Source organism: Theropithecus gelada, chromosome 10 (assembly GCF_003255815.1).
Source record: "Theropithecus gelada isolate Dixy chromosome 10, Tgel_1.0, whole genome shotgun sequence".
NCBI classification, from domain to species: Eukaryota; Metazoa; Chordata; class Mammalia; order Primates; family Cercopithecidae; genus Theropithecus; species Theropithecus gelada.
The window spans coordinates 4,440,719-4,458,254 of NC_037678.1; the positions used below are offsets into that span (position 1 = coordinate 4,440,719).

General features: G+C 49.1%; 1 protein-coding gene across 2 annotated transcripts in view; it reads right to left on the bottom strand.

Moving 5' to 3' along the window:
- The window catches only part of PPARA (peroxisome proliferator activated receptor alpha), a 98,313-nt gene extending 80,802 nt beyond the window's left edge, over positions 1 to 17,511 (bottom strand). Inside the window, exons 1-2 of one of the 2 annotated variants that reach the window (XM_025400269.1) lie at positions 17,393 to 17,511; positions 16,083 to 16,164 (exon numbers count right to left, since the gene is read on the bottom strand). The gene's annotated coding sequence lies outside the window, so the exon portion shown is untranslated. Of the gene's footprint in view, positions 1 to 16,082; positions 16,165 to 16,881; positions 17,035 to 17,392 lie in introns of those variants that run through there. The other variant, XM_025400270.1, reaches the window with a different exon arrangement.
- Positions 17,512 to 17,536: the final 25 nt, after the last annotated feature.

Sequence of the window (17,536 nt, forward strand, 5' to 3'; positions counted from 1 at the left end):
CATTCTCAAACCATCCCAAATTTATCAGCCCTACATTTTGAAATAGCTACTTGTCTCATTATTTTTTTTTACTTCCATGGCTACAAAGAAGTAATTCTGTAAACTTCAATAAAATCTGACCAGGCATGATGGCTCACACCTATAATCCCAGCACTTTGGGAGGCCGAGGCGGGCGGATCACGATGGCAGGAGATCGAGACCATCCTGGCTAACATGGTGAAACCCTGTCTCTACTAAAAATACAAAAAATTAGCAGGGTGTGGTGGCAGGCGCCTGTAATCCCAGCTACTCAGGAGGCTGAGGCAGGAGAATGGTGTGAACCCGGGAGGCGGAGCTGGCAGTGAGCCGAGATCGCGCCACTGCACTCTAGCCTGGGTGACAGAGCGAGACTCAGTCTCAAAAAATAATAATAATAATAAATAAAGTAAATAAATAAATAAATAAATAAAATCCATAGACTGGAACAGGAAAACAATTACATTTCTATCCTTAACATTTTCCTCATATTTAGACAACATTACTCAAGTAACTTTCTCATTAAAACACTAATACAATTTTCAAACAGAAAGCTGTCACCTTTTAATAAGCACAAGAGTACAGATTTAAGTGGAGAGGAAGGCTTCACTAAATACCTCCTATGCTGGGCCACCTTCTAGCAGCTGAGGGTGCAGCCGTGGAGAAAACAGAGAAACATCTTTGTTGTCATGGAACCGCCAATCTGGGGGGGAGACAGACGGGAAACAGACAAATCAAGAAAGCAGGTACCGGCCGGGCGCAGTGGCTCGCGCCTGTAATCCCAGCACTTTGGGAGGCTGAGGCCAGCGGATCACCTGAGGTCAGGAGTTCAAGACCAGCTTGGCCAACATAGCGAAACCCCATCTCTACTAAGAATACAAAAATTAGCCAGGCATGGTGGCGGGCGCCTGTAATCCCAGCTACTCAGGAGGCTGAGGCAGGAGAATGGCTTGTACCCAGGAGGTGGAGGTTGCAGTGAGCCGAGATCACGCCACTGCACTCCAGCCTGGGTGACAGAGTGAGACTCTGTCTCAAAAAAAAAAAAAAAGAAGAAAGCATGTACTACATGGTGACAGGTAGAGGGAAGGGCTGAAAGTATAAATAAGGTGTTCAGGGAGGGTCTCTGCGCAGGGGGCAGGGGGAATGGGGTGCAGTCATGACAGCTTTCCCACCTATAAACAGGGCACCGAGCTGCGATGGTCCCATGAGGCCTGCTGCCATGGTACTCCCAGCTCACTTGGACCCTGGGCAGTCATGATCACGGCTTTCCCCCCAACACCATCCTAATGCAGGGAAAAGGAGGCAGCTGCCACACTCAGCCACTCACACGCTGCGTGTCAGACGTATCACTCCCCTACACGCTCACCCACGGCATGAGGCCAGCACTCCAGCCCTACGCCAGCTGCCTAACGTCCCGGGCAACTAGGCACGGCTGCTCATCCTAGGTGTTACAGAGCCATCCTTGATTGACACAGCTGGATGCTGACCAGCTGCTCACATTTGAGCATGAACAGGCCACACTCAGTTACCTCCATGCACCACAATTCACTGAGTAAGTGTGAGTTGCTACTAGACTGTGGACTTCCTCATGTGGAAGCCAGATCATGGCCCCCAGAGATGTCCACTCCCCAGTCCTGGGGCTGGTGGATGTGTTACCCTATGTGCAAAAGGAGCTCTACAGATTTAATAGAGGGTACTGCTGTGGGTTGACTTGTGTCCCCTCAAAAGATGTGTTGAAGCCCTACCCCTCCCCACACCTCAGATTATGAGCTTATTTGGAAACAGGGTCACTGCAGATGTGAGCAGTTGAGATGAGGTCATGGAGTGGGTTGGGCCCTAAGCCAATATGACTGGTGCCCTTATCAAAAGGAAATTTGGATGCAGACACAGACACACAGGGAGCAGGCCACATGAAGACGAAGGCAGAGCTTGGAGGGATGTGGCCACAAGCCAAGGAGAGCCAACAACTGACGGCCACAACCAGAAGCCAGGAAAGGCAAGGAAGGCTACCAGAGCCTTTGGAGGGAGTGTGGCTGTGCTGACGCCTTGATTGTGAACTGCTGTCCTCCTGAAGAGGGAATCAATGCCTGTTGTTGAAGCTACCCAGTTCATGGTACTTTGTTATAGCAGCCCTGGGACACAGGTGAGGGTACAGGCTGTGGGAGGGGAGAGCACCCTGGGTGATCCAGGTGGGCCCAGTGTGATCACCTGAGCTCTTACAAGCAGAGAACTTTCTCTGGCTGGAGTCAGAGAGATGCAGCAAAAGAAATGGCAGGAGTGAGGTGGTGAAGGCGAGGTCAGAGATCAGACGCAAGAGGACTCTACCTACGCGGCTGCAAGCCAGGGAATGCACACGTCCTGGCAGCTGAGAATGGCCAGGAGACGGGACTGCATATTTTCAAAACTTGTAAAACTGTATGCCTGAAAAAATGAATTGTAGGCAGGATGCTGTGGCTCACACCTGTAATCCCAGCACTTTGGGAGGCCAAGGTGGGTGGATCACCTGAGGTCAGGAGTTCGAGACCAACCTGGCCAACATGGCGAAACCCCATCTCTACTAAAAATACAAAAATTAGCTCAGCATGGTGGCGCATACCTATAGTCCCAGCTACTCGAGAGGCTGAGGCAGGAGAATCGCTTGAACCCAGGAGGCGGAGGTTGCAGTGAGCCAAGATTGTGCCATTGCACTCCAGCCTGGGCAAGAATGAGACTCCGTCTCAAAAAAAAAAAGAAAAAAAAGAAAAAAAAGAATTTTACTGTATGTAAATTATATCTTAATAAACCCGACTTTATTTATTTATTTATTTTGAGGCAGAATTGCACTCTTGTCACCCAGGCTGGAGTGGCACGATCTCGGCTCACTGCAACCTCCCTAGTTCAAGGGGTTCTCTGTCTCAGCCTCCTGAGTAGCTGGGATTACAGGCGCCCATCACTACGCCCAGCTAATTTTTTTGTAGTTTTAGTACAGACGGGGTTTCACCATGGTGGCCAGGCTGGTCTTAAAACTCCTGACCTCATGTAATCTGCCCGCCTCAGCCTCCCAAAGTGCTGGGATTACAAGCATGAACCACTGCACTCGGCCAACCCGACTTTAAAAAACACCAATACGAACCCTCAAACCCACCTCCACGGCCTGGTTTCTTGGGAATTAATAGAGTGGGGAGTCAGCCGTGGAAGGCTGGCAGGACACATTGTTGTCACTCCCACAGGGGAAGGCAGTGTGGACAACTTCTCCAAGGACATCAGGGAGCCAGCCCTGCTCCCACCTGATGTAGCGGGGCCCAGGAGCCCCGGGCAGGATGCGGCTTCTCTCTCCCCACCGCCCTGGCTGGGCAAAGCAGGACATGGCTGCCCTGGAAGGTACAGACCACACATGTCACATCGCCCTGGGAAAGGGGCTTCGAGAAAGGCCTGCATTTGTCTAGGGAATCATCTACCTCTCATTTCTATGAGACCAAATGGAGTCAAGCTCGCAACAGCAGGAGCCTGCTCTTCCTGCCCCACGGCTGGTTTTCAGGGAACCACTGTCCCGCTTATGTGATTGCGGTGGAATCGTGGCTGTGAGGGCTCATCTGCTTTTCAGGCTGGAACCATCAGTGACAGAGCAAAGGCTGAGGCCACAACTAAGCAGGCAGTGTGTCTTCAATACAGGTCATTAGATGCATGATTAGAGTTAATAATCACCTAGGATTTAAATTCTGCTAACCTATGTGGGTCAAAAAGAGTTTAACTTGAGCACTTAATGCCTTTAAGATCATAATCAGGAGAACTAAAATGAGCTCTCAAGTTTCTTGGATAATTTGTATTCACTCTTTCCTCTCTCTGGACTTGGTTCTTTAGTGAAAGGAAATTCTGAAGTTTAAAGACAACCACATCTGGAGCCGCACGTTCCGTTCACTGGCAGATGCAGCACACACGCCCCGGTGACCCCGTGACCCTCTGTCCCCGCTCTTTCCACGCTGTGGGCTGCTCTCAGTTTCCCTCCGTGCCTCCCCTTGAAGCTGGGAGTCTGCCAGTTATGCGAGGCCATGGTTGGTAGTGGCAGGGAATCGTGCCCGCTGTTTTACACGGCAGGACAGCGCATGGCATGCAGTAGGTGCTCAGTAAATATTTGCTGAATAAATGAACTCAGGAATGCATGACTGACGAATGCCCCTAATAGCTGCTCAAGTGAAAGCAGAACTCGTCAAATCAGAGTGACTCAAATGCCATAGGGTGTCTGAAGGACAAAACTCCTGTCTCTAGTTTGGGGGAGCAGCAAGGAAGGCTTCAGGAAGGAGGTGGCATTTAAGACTTGAGGAAACTCAAGTGGTGGGTGCCCGGCAGGAGCCGCAGGCTCCCACAGCCAGTCCTGAAGCACCTACCAGCAAGAGGCTCCGGGTTCAACCATGAGTGATGAGCCAAGGATTCTGGCCTCGCGGGGTCTTAGGGAGAGCCACTGTCACCAAGCCACCACCTGAATAAACACTGCCTGAGTGCATTGGAGGAAAAGCACCAGGTGTTACAAGTACCTGCCTCAGCATACAACCCCGGCAGGTGGTTCAGGGAGCCTTCCCCAAGAGTGAGTTTAAGCTGAGGTCTCAAAGGTAGAGGTCATGGGGGTGCGGCGGGGTATGAGGGTAAGGGCGTGTCTCCGGCACGCCTAGTTCACGAGAAGAACCGGAAGGGGCTTGTGTAGAAAGCGTGTCGATTGGTCCCTGGAATGTCAGGGCCGTGCCCTTCTATCAACCTCTCATCCCATAAACATTGGATGGACGGGACAACATTAAGATGGAAGAGGCAATGATAAGCAAGGAAGCACCTACCAAGCCCACACTACCTGCCAGGTGCAGCAATCCAGAGAAACACTAGTATGCACCCCTCTTGCAGCTGAGGGAAACTGAGCCACAGGCTAGCTGAAAAACCCATCCGCGTCTGAGAGCTGCTAAGTGGTGGGTCAGGACCCTGCACCTTGTCCTGCCTTTGATGTCCCCTGCCCCAGCCCTAGCAGGAGGCTGGCAACTAAGACCAAAAAGGGTCGCCAGGGTCAGGGGAGGGGAAAACGCAGGATAGCTCAGAATCAGACACACTGAGCGCGAGGGCCTCCGGGGGGGCCCAGGTGACATCTGGAAGGCGGGTGGGTGACAGGTTTGAAGCTCACAAGGGTGATGGTGACGTGCAGGGGGCCTTGTGGAGCCAGAGGGGCTGGGGTCATCCAGAAAAGCAAAGGGATCGAATGCTAGCGCGGAAAAGGGAACGCCGCTGAGGGCTCCGAGGAAAGCACGCACGCACAGCGGGAAAGTCCACGTCTGCTCGCCTGGGCCTGCGGTCATTTAACGTCATGTGTATAAAAATGACACCTGGTGGATGGATGTGTGACACCTTAGGCTAGAATCGCATCTTTTTGTCTCTCGGAAGAATTAATTCCTTTTCTGAGTTCTAATTTTATTTATTTATTTATTTATTTATTTATTTATTTATTTATTTATTTATTTATTATTTTTGAGTCGGAGTCTCGCTGTTGCCAGGCTGGAGTGCACTGGCGCAATGTCGGCTCACTGCAGCCTCTGCCTCCCGGGTTTAAGCGATTCTCCTGCCTCAGCCTTCTGAGTAGCTGCGATTACAGCCACACCACGCCCAGCTAAATTTTGTATTTTTAGTAGAGACGGGGTTTCACCATGTTGGCCAGGATGGTCTCAATCTCTTGACCTTGCGATCCACTCACCTGAGTTCTAATTTTTAATTGTTCCTTCTTGTCTTTCAGAGGCTTCCTCCTTGAAGAGTCTACAGCAGACCTGATACCATAATTGGGCATACATCCTTCTGAAATCCCTTCTAGAATATGATTTAACCTACTAAGAAAGCCCACATTTGAATTCATTCATTCCAAAAAAGTCTCGGTCCACTTCCTAGGTTTTGAGCTCTTTTTATGAGTCCACGGAAGCTGCCATGGTTTTCTCTGTGTCCATGGCCATGTTTTCCCTCTGGGTTCTTGTTTCTTTTAAGTCTTATACCTCTATTAGTATTAAAGATCATCGGCTGTGCTTCAGTGTGGTTAAATATTCACTTTCACTTAGACTTCTGACCTAGACACTAACAGCTAACAGCTAACCTTGCTAGATTCATCTAAGTAAAGAGAATGCAGCAGGGCAAAAAAGCCAATAATTTCTGGTTTCCAGAGTGAAAGAAAAATACTGGGCTGGACATGATGAATCACACCTGTAATCCCAGGACTTTGGGAGGTCGAGGCAGGCAGATCACTTGAGCCCAGGAGTTTGAGACGAGCTGAACATGGCTAAACCCCATCTCTACAAAAAACACAAAATCTAGTTGGGTGTGGGGGTGCACACCTGTAGTCCCAGCTACTTAGGAGGCTGAGGTGGGAGGATTGCTTGAGTCCAAGAGGTAGAGGTTGCAGTGAGCTGAGATCGCGCCACTGCACTCCAGCCTGGCAACAGAGTGAGACTCTGTCTATAAATAAATAAATAAAAATACGATATTGGGCCAGGTGCCACCGCACCTGTAATCTCAGCAGTTTGGGAGGTGCAGCGGTCGGATCATGAGGTCAGGAGTTTGAGACCAGCCTGGCCAATATGGTGAAACCCCATCTCTACTAAATACACAAAAAATTAGCTGGGTGTGGTGTAGTACCTTGAACCCAGGAGGCAAAGATTGCAGTGACAGAGCGAGACTTCACCTCAAAAACAAACAAACAAACACCGATACAGATTTCTTATACTGGCACTCTGCTAAATACTCTTCACATTTCTCTGTTCCCACGTGAAGCCTGGGACTTTGAAGGCATTGCTACTGCTCTGAATTGAAAGCTTCCACTTACAACTTTCTCCCGGAAGGATCCCCACCGGCTGCCATCCTTAGCTGGGAATGGGAGCCTGCTCCTCTGGGTTCAGCGCACCAGCCCTGGATCCACACTTCCCAGCCCTTCACTGGCGGTTCCAAACTGTGGTTTTCAGGCTGCTACAGCGGTGGTTGGCATCTTCTATTCACAGCTTGTGATCGGAATCTCTGTCCCTACAGTACTTCTGGGTGTACACACTTTCTTCCCTTCTTCCCTGGGTCTGGGATCCTCTATCTTGGCTTTGGAGGAATTCACTAGGCACCCACAACCCACCCTCGGTGTCATTAGTCATCACTTGTCACGCCAGTTCTTTGAACCCTGTTAGTGCCAGCTTTTTCTCTCAAGGATCCTTGGCTTCAAACACATTTAAATACCCTCTCCCCTTCATGCCTCTCATTTTCCAAAGCCCTCGTCCCAGCATAGCACTCTCCCTTGAGTCCCACCTTCAAGATCTTCCCATAATTGAACTTAAAAAAAAAAAAATTCCCTCTTTCAGAACACCTCGCTGAATAGACTAGATTAGGCTTATTTCTATGATTTGAAAATTACAACAATAGAGTGCCTTCCTTTCTGGAAAAGGCTCTCAACACAGTGAGTTTTTCTAAAGAAAGAAGAGAATGAAAATCACATTCTAAACTTTTGTGCACTTCTGATTGCTCGCTTGTGAATCACAGCAGAGCCGCGCAAAGATGGGAAGCCCACGCTCCCTTGCCTGTATCTGGTGACAGGTTCTGTAACATGTGTCAAAGTTGGGGGAAGAAAAAGACAATTGTACTACTCAAGCAAAATACTCTGCTTCACAAATTGTAAAGTCCAAGGACACTGTCAACAGGTCAAATACCGCCCTGTTTGTTTCTGTTACAAATAACTTTCACATACTCAGAGATGATTCCAATTTAAAGCAAATTTCTAACTTCTCTGAACATTTTTTTTTCTTTAAACATCATTTGTGTTACTTTCATCCCCAATGCACAGATAGAAAAACAGAAGCCGGGTGTGGTGGCTCACGCCTGTAATCCCAGCACTTTAGGTGGCTGAGGCAGGTGGATCACTTCAGGTCAGGAGTTTGAGACCAGCCCGGCCAACATGGTGAAAGCCCGTCTCTACTAAAAATACAAAAATTAGCAGTGTGTGGTGGCACATGCCTGTAATCCCAGCTACTCAGGAGGCTGAGGTAGGAGAATCACTGGAACCTGGGGGGCCGAGGTTGCAGTAAGCCGAGACCACGCCAGTGCACTCCAGCCTGGGCAGCAGAGTGAGACTCCAGCTCTAATCCCACCCCCCCTGCAAAAAAAGAGACACTACCCCAGTTATCAGGCTGTCTCATAAAATGAGCTAAAATAAGACTGCAATCTAGAATTTATCAAATTTACTCATAATCCTAGGCAGAAGGTAATATGTTCCTCATGTTAGCAGCCCACTCGATGTTATTTTAGTCCATGTGGAAAGCTGTCTGAAAATGCTTCAAAAACTTCATCCCATTTAAACATCCCTATAACCATTTCTTCCACAGATAATAGAAGAAAACTTGGCTGGGCGCGGTGGCTCAAGCCTGTAATCCCAGCACTTTGGGAGGCCGAGACGGGCGGATCACGAGGTCAGGAGATCGAGACCATCCTGGCTAACACGGTGAAACCCCGTCTCTACTAAAAATATAAGAAAAATTAGCCGGGCGAGGTGGCGGGCGCCTGTAGTCCCAGCTACTCGGGAGGCTGAGGCAGGAGAATGGCGTGAACCCGGGGGGGGGCGGAGCTTGCAGTGAGCCGAGATCGGGCCACTGCACTCCAGCCTGGGGCACAGAGCAAGACTCCGTCTCAAAAAAAAAAAAAAAAAAAGAAAACTTGTTTCAGATCAAGAATTACATATCACTTGATTGGACAATCTGCATTTTACAAGCCATATTGCTGAATTATAAACATGCATTTAAATACTCATGTAAAGCTGACAATGAACTTCTTAGAAAGGGACATATCCACGTGTCAACCTCTAAATAACTGGGTCTCTTTTACTGAAACTTGGCAATTTGTCACCTTGGTGTGGTTATCACATAACCACAGACGTATTCAGTTACAAATAGATGCAAAAAAACATGGGGCCTCACTCACTCTTTTTTTGTCTGAGATGTGCAGTGGTGCGATCTCAGCTCACTGTAACCTCCGCCTCCTGGGTTCAAGCGATGTTCCTGCCTCAGCCTCCCAAGTAACTGGGATTACAAGCACCTGACACCACGCCTGGCTAATTTTTGTATTTTTAGTAGAGACAGGGCTTCACCATGATGGCCAGGCTGGTCTCAAACTCCTGATCTTGTGATCCGCCCACCTTGGCCTCCCAAAGTGCTGGGATTACAGGTATGAGCCTCCACGCCTGGCCTCGCTCACTCTTAAAAATGAAAAATGAAAAGGGTGGGGGAGCTTCAATATTCTGCTTTACTATAGCCTCATCTCAAACCATTCCTATGAAGCTCATAATCTTGGAAGCCATTAGTCCTGTATTTGCCTTCCTAACTCTTACTATTCAAAATGATGCTCTTTTGAAGGTTGGCTTGTGGTTTATAAGTTAAAAGTATAAAGCAAGTAAATCTGAATAGAAATCTTCACTCCTCTTTATCTGCAAATCTCTTAAAATGGAGCAAAATAAAAGCAGTCCGACGAGTCCTGCCTCCTGGAACACAAACAATATTTCATCTGAGTTTTCTCTAATTTCTCCTGGGAATATTTTAGCTTCACAATCAGAGCGGGAGAAGGACCCTCGCCTTGTTAAATATCAGTGTTGCCCAACTCACTTCCCTTTCGCCATATCCCTTCCCTATGAAGTCAGTTGTTTGGAATTTAAATCCATGATCTTGCAGAAAGAAAGAGGATTTTATCTAAATAGATCCTCAGGCCATCTTATAAAAATTCTATTTAATCCATAATATACACCAAACCTAGTGGTGATTACAAAGAGGACCATTTCAGTGGCAGCCCTCACCTTCCTAACACCGTTGTAATGGGAAGTACATATTGGACATCTGGAGGGAACACCCTGTCAGTACAGAAGGAAGAAGAGCTCTCTCAGTCTAGGTGTGGGGGAAGCTGCAGGGGCCTGGGGCAATTTTGCTGCGGTGGGATGGAGCGGGCCACCATCTGTAGGGGCTGCTGTCTGTACTCCTGTTTAGGTGCCCCCCCATCCAGCCAGCTCCCACCCACATCTCAGTACTGTGGTGACCACAGACGCCCATCAATACATTCTTCTAGAATTAAATCCTGTTAATCATGTACTTATTCCATGAACATTTACAAGTACCTACTCAGTTTATAGGTCTAGCACGGAAGAAAGAAGAAAGACAACCTGTCTGCCCTCAAGGAATTAGTCTCAGTGTGGACAGTCAGACTAACCAGGAACCAGGGTGCCGGCAGCACCGGGCCATGGTTTGACGGAACTGTGTCCGGGCACGGGGAGATTCACTGGGCCTGCATTTCAGCAGATCCCTCTTCAAGATGAAGAGGCCTGGTTCAGGTATGCCATGGAGTTGGAGTAAAAGCAAATGCAAGGTGTAGCCCCACCAAAATCTGAGGTCACAATCACCTTCAAAACACACAGGAGGCCGGGTGCGGTGGGGCTCATGCCTGTAATCCCGAGACTCTGGGAGGCTGAAGTGGGTGGATCACCTGAGGTCAGGAGTTCAAAACCAGCCTGGCCAACATGGTGAAACCCCACCTCTACTAAAAATACAAAACTTAGCTGGGCATGGTGGCAGGTGCCTATAGTGCCAGCTACTTAGGAGGCTGAGACAGGAGAATTGCCTGAACCTGGGAGGCGGAGGTTGCAGTGAGCCAAGATTGCGCCACTGCACTCCAGCCTGGGTGACAGAGCAAGACTCTGTCCCAAAAAAACAAAAAAAAACCACATAGGAACCACTTGTAACAACTTTATTGTACTAGTGGAGAACTCTTAATTGTATATTCCGAAATGAACAACAATTTTGGTGTGTAAGACGCGATGGTAGTATGTTGCTTTGTGAAAGCCTTTGAAAAATCCTAAAATGGCCAGAGTGAAAACAACACAGGTATCAGACCTGGCTAAGTGAGAAATGCAGGAGCCAGCGGTATGTCCTCCTTGTGGGGAAAAGAAAGAAAGATCAGCCTGTTACTGTGTCTATATAGGAAGAAGTAGACATAAGAGACTCCATTTTGTTCTGTATTTGAGATGCTGTTAATCTGTGACCCTGCCCCCAACCTTGTCCTTGCAAGAGACATGTGCTGTGGTGACTCAAGGTTTAATGGATTTTGGGCTGTGCAGGATGGGTCTTTGTTAAACAAGTGCCTGAAGGCAGCTTGCTGGTTAAAAATCCTGCCGGTCCCTGGGCAATGGAACATCTCGGTGTGAGACTCGATTGTATGCTCTGTTTACTGAGATAGGAGAAAACCGCCTTACGGCATAAGGCGAGACTTGCTGGCACAATGCTGCTAAGAGGTTTATGGAGATGTTTGCATATGCATATCAAGGCATAGCATTTTCCTTTAAACTTATTCATGTCACAGAGATCTTTATCCATCCATATATCTTACTGCTAATTTTCTCCCTTCGATGATCCTATTGTCCTGCCACTCCCTTATCTTTAAGATGGTAAAGATAATTATCAATAAATACTAAGGGAACTCAGAGACCGGTGCAGGGCGTGGGTCCTCTGTATGCTGAGCGCGGGTCCCCTGGGCCCACTTTTTCTTTCTCTATACTTTGTCTCTGTGTCTCATTTCTTTTCTCAAGTCTCTCCTTCCACCTAACGAGAAACGCCCACAGGTGTGGAGGGGCAGGCCACCCCTTCACTCCTTCTTAAGACACCTCCTGAGATGGGCAGTTTTTTAAGCCACCACTTTGAGCTTCACAACCCTTCAGAGAGGTGGCATGGAGAGGAACTTCATTTTCTGATGAGAAAACAGCAGTTTAAAGAAGGGAACAAAGGTCTCCAGGCCTGGCAGGCAGCAGCTAAGGGGCTAGAATCCAAATCTCATGATTAATGACCTAATACCTTTTCCACTATATCAAGCTGCTTTGCTGATACAAAGCAAAATTTCCAAATTTTCAACCACTTTTACCACATGTGAGCCTCAAAACAAATGCAGCTTAGCTGCAAAGATAACCATGACAGGGTGAGACCTAGCAAGGAGTAAGTTATTTTCTTTTCAAATGCATAAACTTTCAAGACACCATAATATCACTATTAAAAGACGCTAATTAAATATCCTAAAAGCAAAGAATGCACACACCTCTGGGTAACAAGCAAATCTGGTCCTGTCTGGAAAATGTGCCTGCATGGTGCTCCTTTCCACAGAAGCTCAGTGCATGCAAGCGGCAGAAATACTTGGAAAAAGAAATACATTCTTTTAAACATGGGCCACTGGAACAGCTAAGGCTTTTTCCTGTTTGATTCTTACCTTAAACTCATCTTATCACCAAGCTGGAAATGTAAATTTTGTGCCCAAGTTTCCCTACCCACATGGCCTTAAAGGTGATCTAGCTTATTCTATGCAATTCATAAGACATAGCACATTTCTACCCCATAATCAGAAACTATACCTTTTTAAAAAGTATCTAGAGCTGGGCGCAGTGGCTCACACCTGTAATCCCAGCACTTTGGGAGGCTGAGGCAGGTGGATCACATGAGGTCAGGAGTTCAAGACCAGCCTGGCCAACATGGCAAAACCCTGTTTCTACTAAAAATACAAAAATTAGCCGGGCGTGGTGGCATGCACCTGTAATCCCAGCTACTTGGGAGGCTGAGGCAGGAGAATCACTTGAACCTGGAAGGCGGAGGTTGCAGTGAGCTGAGATTGCACCACTGCACGCCAGCCTGGGCAACAAGAGCTAAACTCCATCTCAAAAAGAAAAAAAAAGAAAAAGAAAAAGAAAAATGGACTCTATGCCAAGCTACCAAAAACAAATAAAAACAGCGACTCTCAAGTTCCAAAAAAGCAGAAATTAGGCCACAACCTCTAACTGCAATGTAACAAAATTAGTACAAACATTAAAGAAAAACACTGGCTGCTTAGAAGTGAAGACACTCATCCTATTTGCCATTAAAAATATATCCATCCACACACAGAAACCAAGAGAGCAAAAAAAAAAAAAAAAAGAGAGAGAAAAAAATTGGCACATTTCAAATATCTTTATAATGAGCAAATAAATATTTTAATTAATGTGTGTATTTTTTTTTTTTAAAAGACCACTTAGGCCTGGTGCAATGGTTCATGGCTATAGTCCCAGCACTATGGGAGGCTGAGGCAGGAGGATGGCTTGAGCCCAGGAGTTTGAGACAGGCCTGTACAACATAGCAAGACCCCGTCTCTGCAAAAAATACAAAAATTAGTCAGGCATGGTGGCATGTGCCTGTGGTCCTAGCTGCTTGGGAGGCTGAGGTGGGAGGATCACCAGAGCCCAGGGAGGTCGAGGCTGCATCAGGCCATGATCACGCACCTGTGCTCTAGCCTAGGTGACACAGTGAGATTCTGTCTCAAAAATAAGTAAATAAATAAAATTTAAAAGAATGCTTAATGATGACTACATAAATATTTATTTATTTTTTGAGACCAGGTCTCACTCTGTCACCCAGGCCGGAGTGCAGTGGCGCCATCTCAGTCACTGCAACCTCCACTTCCCAGGCTCAAGGGACCCTCCCACCTCAGCCTCCCAAGTAGATGGGGCCACAGGCACACGCCACTACACCCGGCTAATTTTTGTATTTTTAGCAGAGGCGGGGTTTCGCCAGGTTGCCCAGGCTGGTCCTGAACTCCTGGGCTCAAGCAATCCATCCCCTTTGGCCTCACAAAATGCTGAAATCACAGGCGTGAGCCACCACGCCTGGGCTACTTAAATATTTATTACAAAAACAGACTCTCCAAAACAGCACGCAAGAAAATGAACACTGACCACCAATTACTAAAGAGTAAGATGTCCTGGCAAAAATAGGTTCTTCATCTTTTACCATGAGGAGGATTATCTTTACGTTTCCTTTTCATTTCTGGTGTGAAAATCAGTTTCATGGATCCATGCTTGTCTTGTTCAGCATTGGGGACAGTAGCCCACAGCGGCTACTCAGTAAATATTTATAGAATGACTGCATTAAATATATACACATATATAAAGAGATCGGTTAAATATTATTGTATCTAAACACAATAGGATATTATATATACATTTCAAATGATGCAGAAATGTTTTCCACATAAAGATTTTTCATAACCTAGTCAATAAAAAGTTATAAAATAGTTTATAAAGAAGACAGGTTTTCTCTTTCTTCTCTCTAGTTCTCTCTCTCTCACATACAATTTTTTTTTTTTTTTTCTGGAGACGGAGTCTCACTCTGTCACCCAGGCCGGAGTGCTGTGGTACCATCTCAGCTCACTGCAACCTCCCTCCCGGGTTCAAGCAATTCTCCTGCCTCAGTCTCCTGAGTAGCTGGGACTACAGGCGCCTGCTACCATGTCCAGCTTAATTTTCATATTTTTTGTAGAGACAGGGTTTCACCATATTGGCCAGGCTGGTCTCAAACTCCTGATCTTGTCATCTGCCCACCTCAGCCTCCCAAAGTGTTGGGATTACAGGTATGAGCCACCGCGCCTGGCTGATACACTATTTTTAAAACTCTGTTCATAAGTTTGATAAACAGGAGCTAGTGAAAACCACTGCAGTATTTGATGATTATGGCATGTCTCTTACTTTGTGTTTAAGATGTCGGGAAAGGGCCCGGCACAGTGGCTCGCGCCTGTAATCCCAGCACTTTGGGAGGCCGAGGCGGGCGGTTCACCTGAGGTCAGGAGTTTGAGAACAGCCTGGCCAACATGGCGAAACCCTGTCTCTACTAAAACTACAAAAATTAGCTGGGTGTGGTGGTGAGTACCTGTAATCCCAGCTATTCGAGAGGCTGAGGCAGGAGTATCACTTGAATCCGTGAGGCAGAGGTTGCAGTGAGCCAAGATCGTGCCACTGCACTCCAGCCTGGGTGACAAGAGCAAAACTCCATCTCAGAAAACAAACAAAACAAAAAAAAAAAAAACCAGATGTGGGAAAAGAAAGAAAAAACATTTTTTCCTACTGTTGGTTAATTAATTTTATTTTATTTATTTGTTTTTGAGATGGAGTCTTGCCCTGTCACCCATCCTGGAGTGTAGTGGCACAATCTCAGTTCACTAAAACCTTCACTTCCCAGGCTCAAGCAATTCTCCTGCCTCAGCTTCTTGAGTAGCTGGGATTACAGGTGTCCGCCACCACGCCCAGCTAATTTTTCTATTTTTTTTGTAGAGATGGGGTTTCACCATGTTGGCCAGGCTGGTCTCAAACTTCTGGCCTCAAGTGATCTGCCCACTCCGGTTTCCAAAGTGCTGGGATTACAGGAGTGAGCCACCGCACCCAGCTTGCCAATTAATTTACTTTTGCTTCAGAGTTACACAGGTCATCATCAGCCCCAGTGTCCCTGGTCTCTCATGAATGGTGACCACACAAATTCGCATCATCTGGCCGTTTCTTCAGCCTATCCTTGGCATGTTCTGGCATTGGCCTATCTCAACAAGCCACCTACTTAATATTCAAATCAAAATGAAAACAGCTCAGAGACGGTACACTGCTCGGTACCAGTCAGTGTGGACATCCCAAGGGTCTGCTAAGCACCCACATTTCTCAAAGTTAATGTTATCAAGTTTTAAATTATACAAAACATGCCTGCCATGAAGCAATGAAGTTCCCAGCAAAACTCACACTATAACTCAGAACTTAAAAGTGAATCCTAGGCCGGGCACGGTGACTCACGCCTGTAATCCCAGCACTTTGGGAGGCTGAGGCAGGTGGATCGCGAGGTCAGGAGTTCAAGACCAGCCTGGCCAAGATGGTGAAACCCCATCTCTACTAAAACTGCAAAAATTAGCTGGGAGTGGTAGCAGGCGCCTGTAATCCCAGCTACTCCGGAGGCTGAGGCAGGAGAATCGCTTGAACCCCAGCAGCAGATGTTGCTGTGAGCTGAGATCAGGCCACTGCACTCCAGCCTGGGCCACAGAGGGAGACTCCGTCTCAAAAAAAAAAAAAAAAAAAAAAGGGAATCCATGCACATGTATCTTACTTTCAGTCTGAAAATGTATCTAACCTTGCATCACAAAGTAATAACCCCCAGATTGCTGATCTGTAGTACAACAACAGTAAACACTGAAAACACTTAAATATTTCCATCTGGAAACAGTAAATTAAACCTTCTACTTACCTGTGGTGACAGCTTCTCAGTTCTGAGCTTGTCTTGCCACAAACTGTGAGTCCACAGAGCAGACGGGGCCCTGAGCTTCAGCCTGGCAGTAAGAAGGTGAAGGAGGAAGTGATTACGCTATGTTCTCTGGATGCCCCCCAACTCTTCATCCCGACCCTGCCCAGCAACGACAGGGGTGTCACAGGGTCCTTCTCAGGAAAACCCCGTGTCCTTGCCCTGACCCAGTTCCTCAAGCCACCCTTATCCCAAGGAGGCTGGGAGAGGAGGGGCCTCCCTGGTTTCCTGGCAGGGGTCGGCGGGGGCGGCGGGGGCTGACGTGGGCGTGCAGCCCCGCAGGTCCCACGAAGCCCAGGGCGTTGGACAACTGTGGGTTTTTCTTGGAAGGAATCCTGACACTTGGAGCACACTTCCTCTCTTTTAACTTTTAAAAAAGGCTTCAGAAAAGCACAGGCGTGCAGTTGTGCCCTGTTAGTTGGGGTGAGTGAGGGGACAGAGCCGACCCTCCGGACTTCCACTAGCACCACCCCGCGCCCCTCCGGCTTCACCCGCACCACGCGGGCCGCGCAGCGCGGGACTCCGGAAAGACCTGGGCGCCCGACCCGCAGCCCGACCCGCAGCGGCCCCGACCGGGAGCGACGTGGCGCGGCTTCCGCAGAGAAGCCACCCGGCCCAGCACAGCCTGTCCGGGGTCGCCCCGCCGCGTTGGGGCACAAAGTGGGAACCGTTCCTCAAAGGTGGCCGCAGCTGGAAGAACAAACACGCGCGTCTCCGTCCGACGGCAGCAGCCGGGCGCACCCACCCAGGGTCGGTCTGTCCGGGGCCCGGGTTTCCTCGCCTCGGGGATCCCTGGAGGTCTCGGAAAGCACCCTCTGAGTCGGGGACGCCCCAGCTCCACCGCGCCGAGGGAAGGGCAAGCCCCGATGTCCCTGCCCGTGGGCCCTCCCTCCCAGGGGACAACCCGAAGACCCAGAGTCGCTGCCGTCCCCAGACCCGACCTCCGCGCAGCGCCAAGCCCCAGGGACAGCCGCGGACTCTGGGGTTCCGGGCAGGCCCCCAGCGCTAGGAGGGAGGCCGAGCTGGGCCCCGGGATCCCTTGCACGAGTCCTCGGTGTGTGTCCTCGCTCCTAGCCCTCAGGTCTCCAGCCGCGCACCCCGGGCCCTCAGGTCCCCGGGACCCCGAGACCCCTGGCCCCGCGCATGCGCCGCCCACCCTCCGCCCTTCCCCCGTCCGCCGCCCTCCGGGTCCCGGGACCGGGAACGCACTGCCGGCGGACCCCCGCGCGCGTGCCCGCCCGCCCGCCCCCGGGCACCTGGGCCGCGGTCCGCCGCCTGCCGGTCCGTGGGGCGAACGCCGAAGGAGGCGGCGCCGGGCAGGGCGCTAGCGGCCGCCTCCGCCCCCGCCGCCCGCTGCCCCCGCCGCGGGGCCGCCGCGTCCACGGCCCATGCCCGGCGCC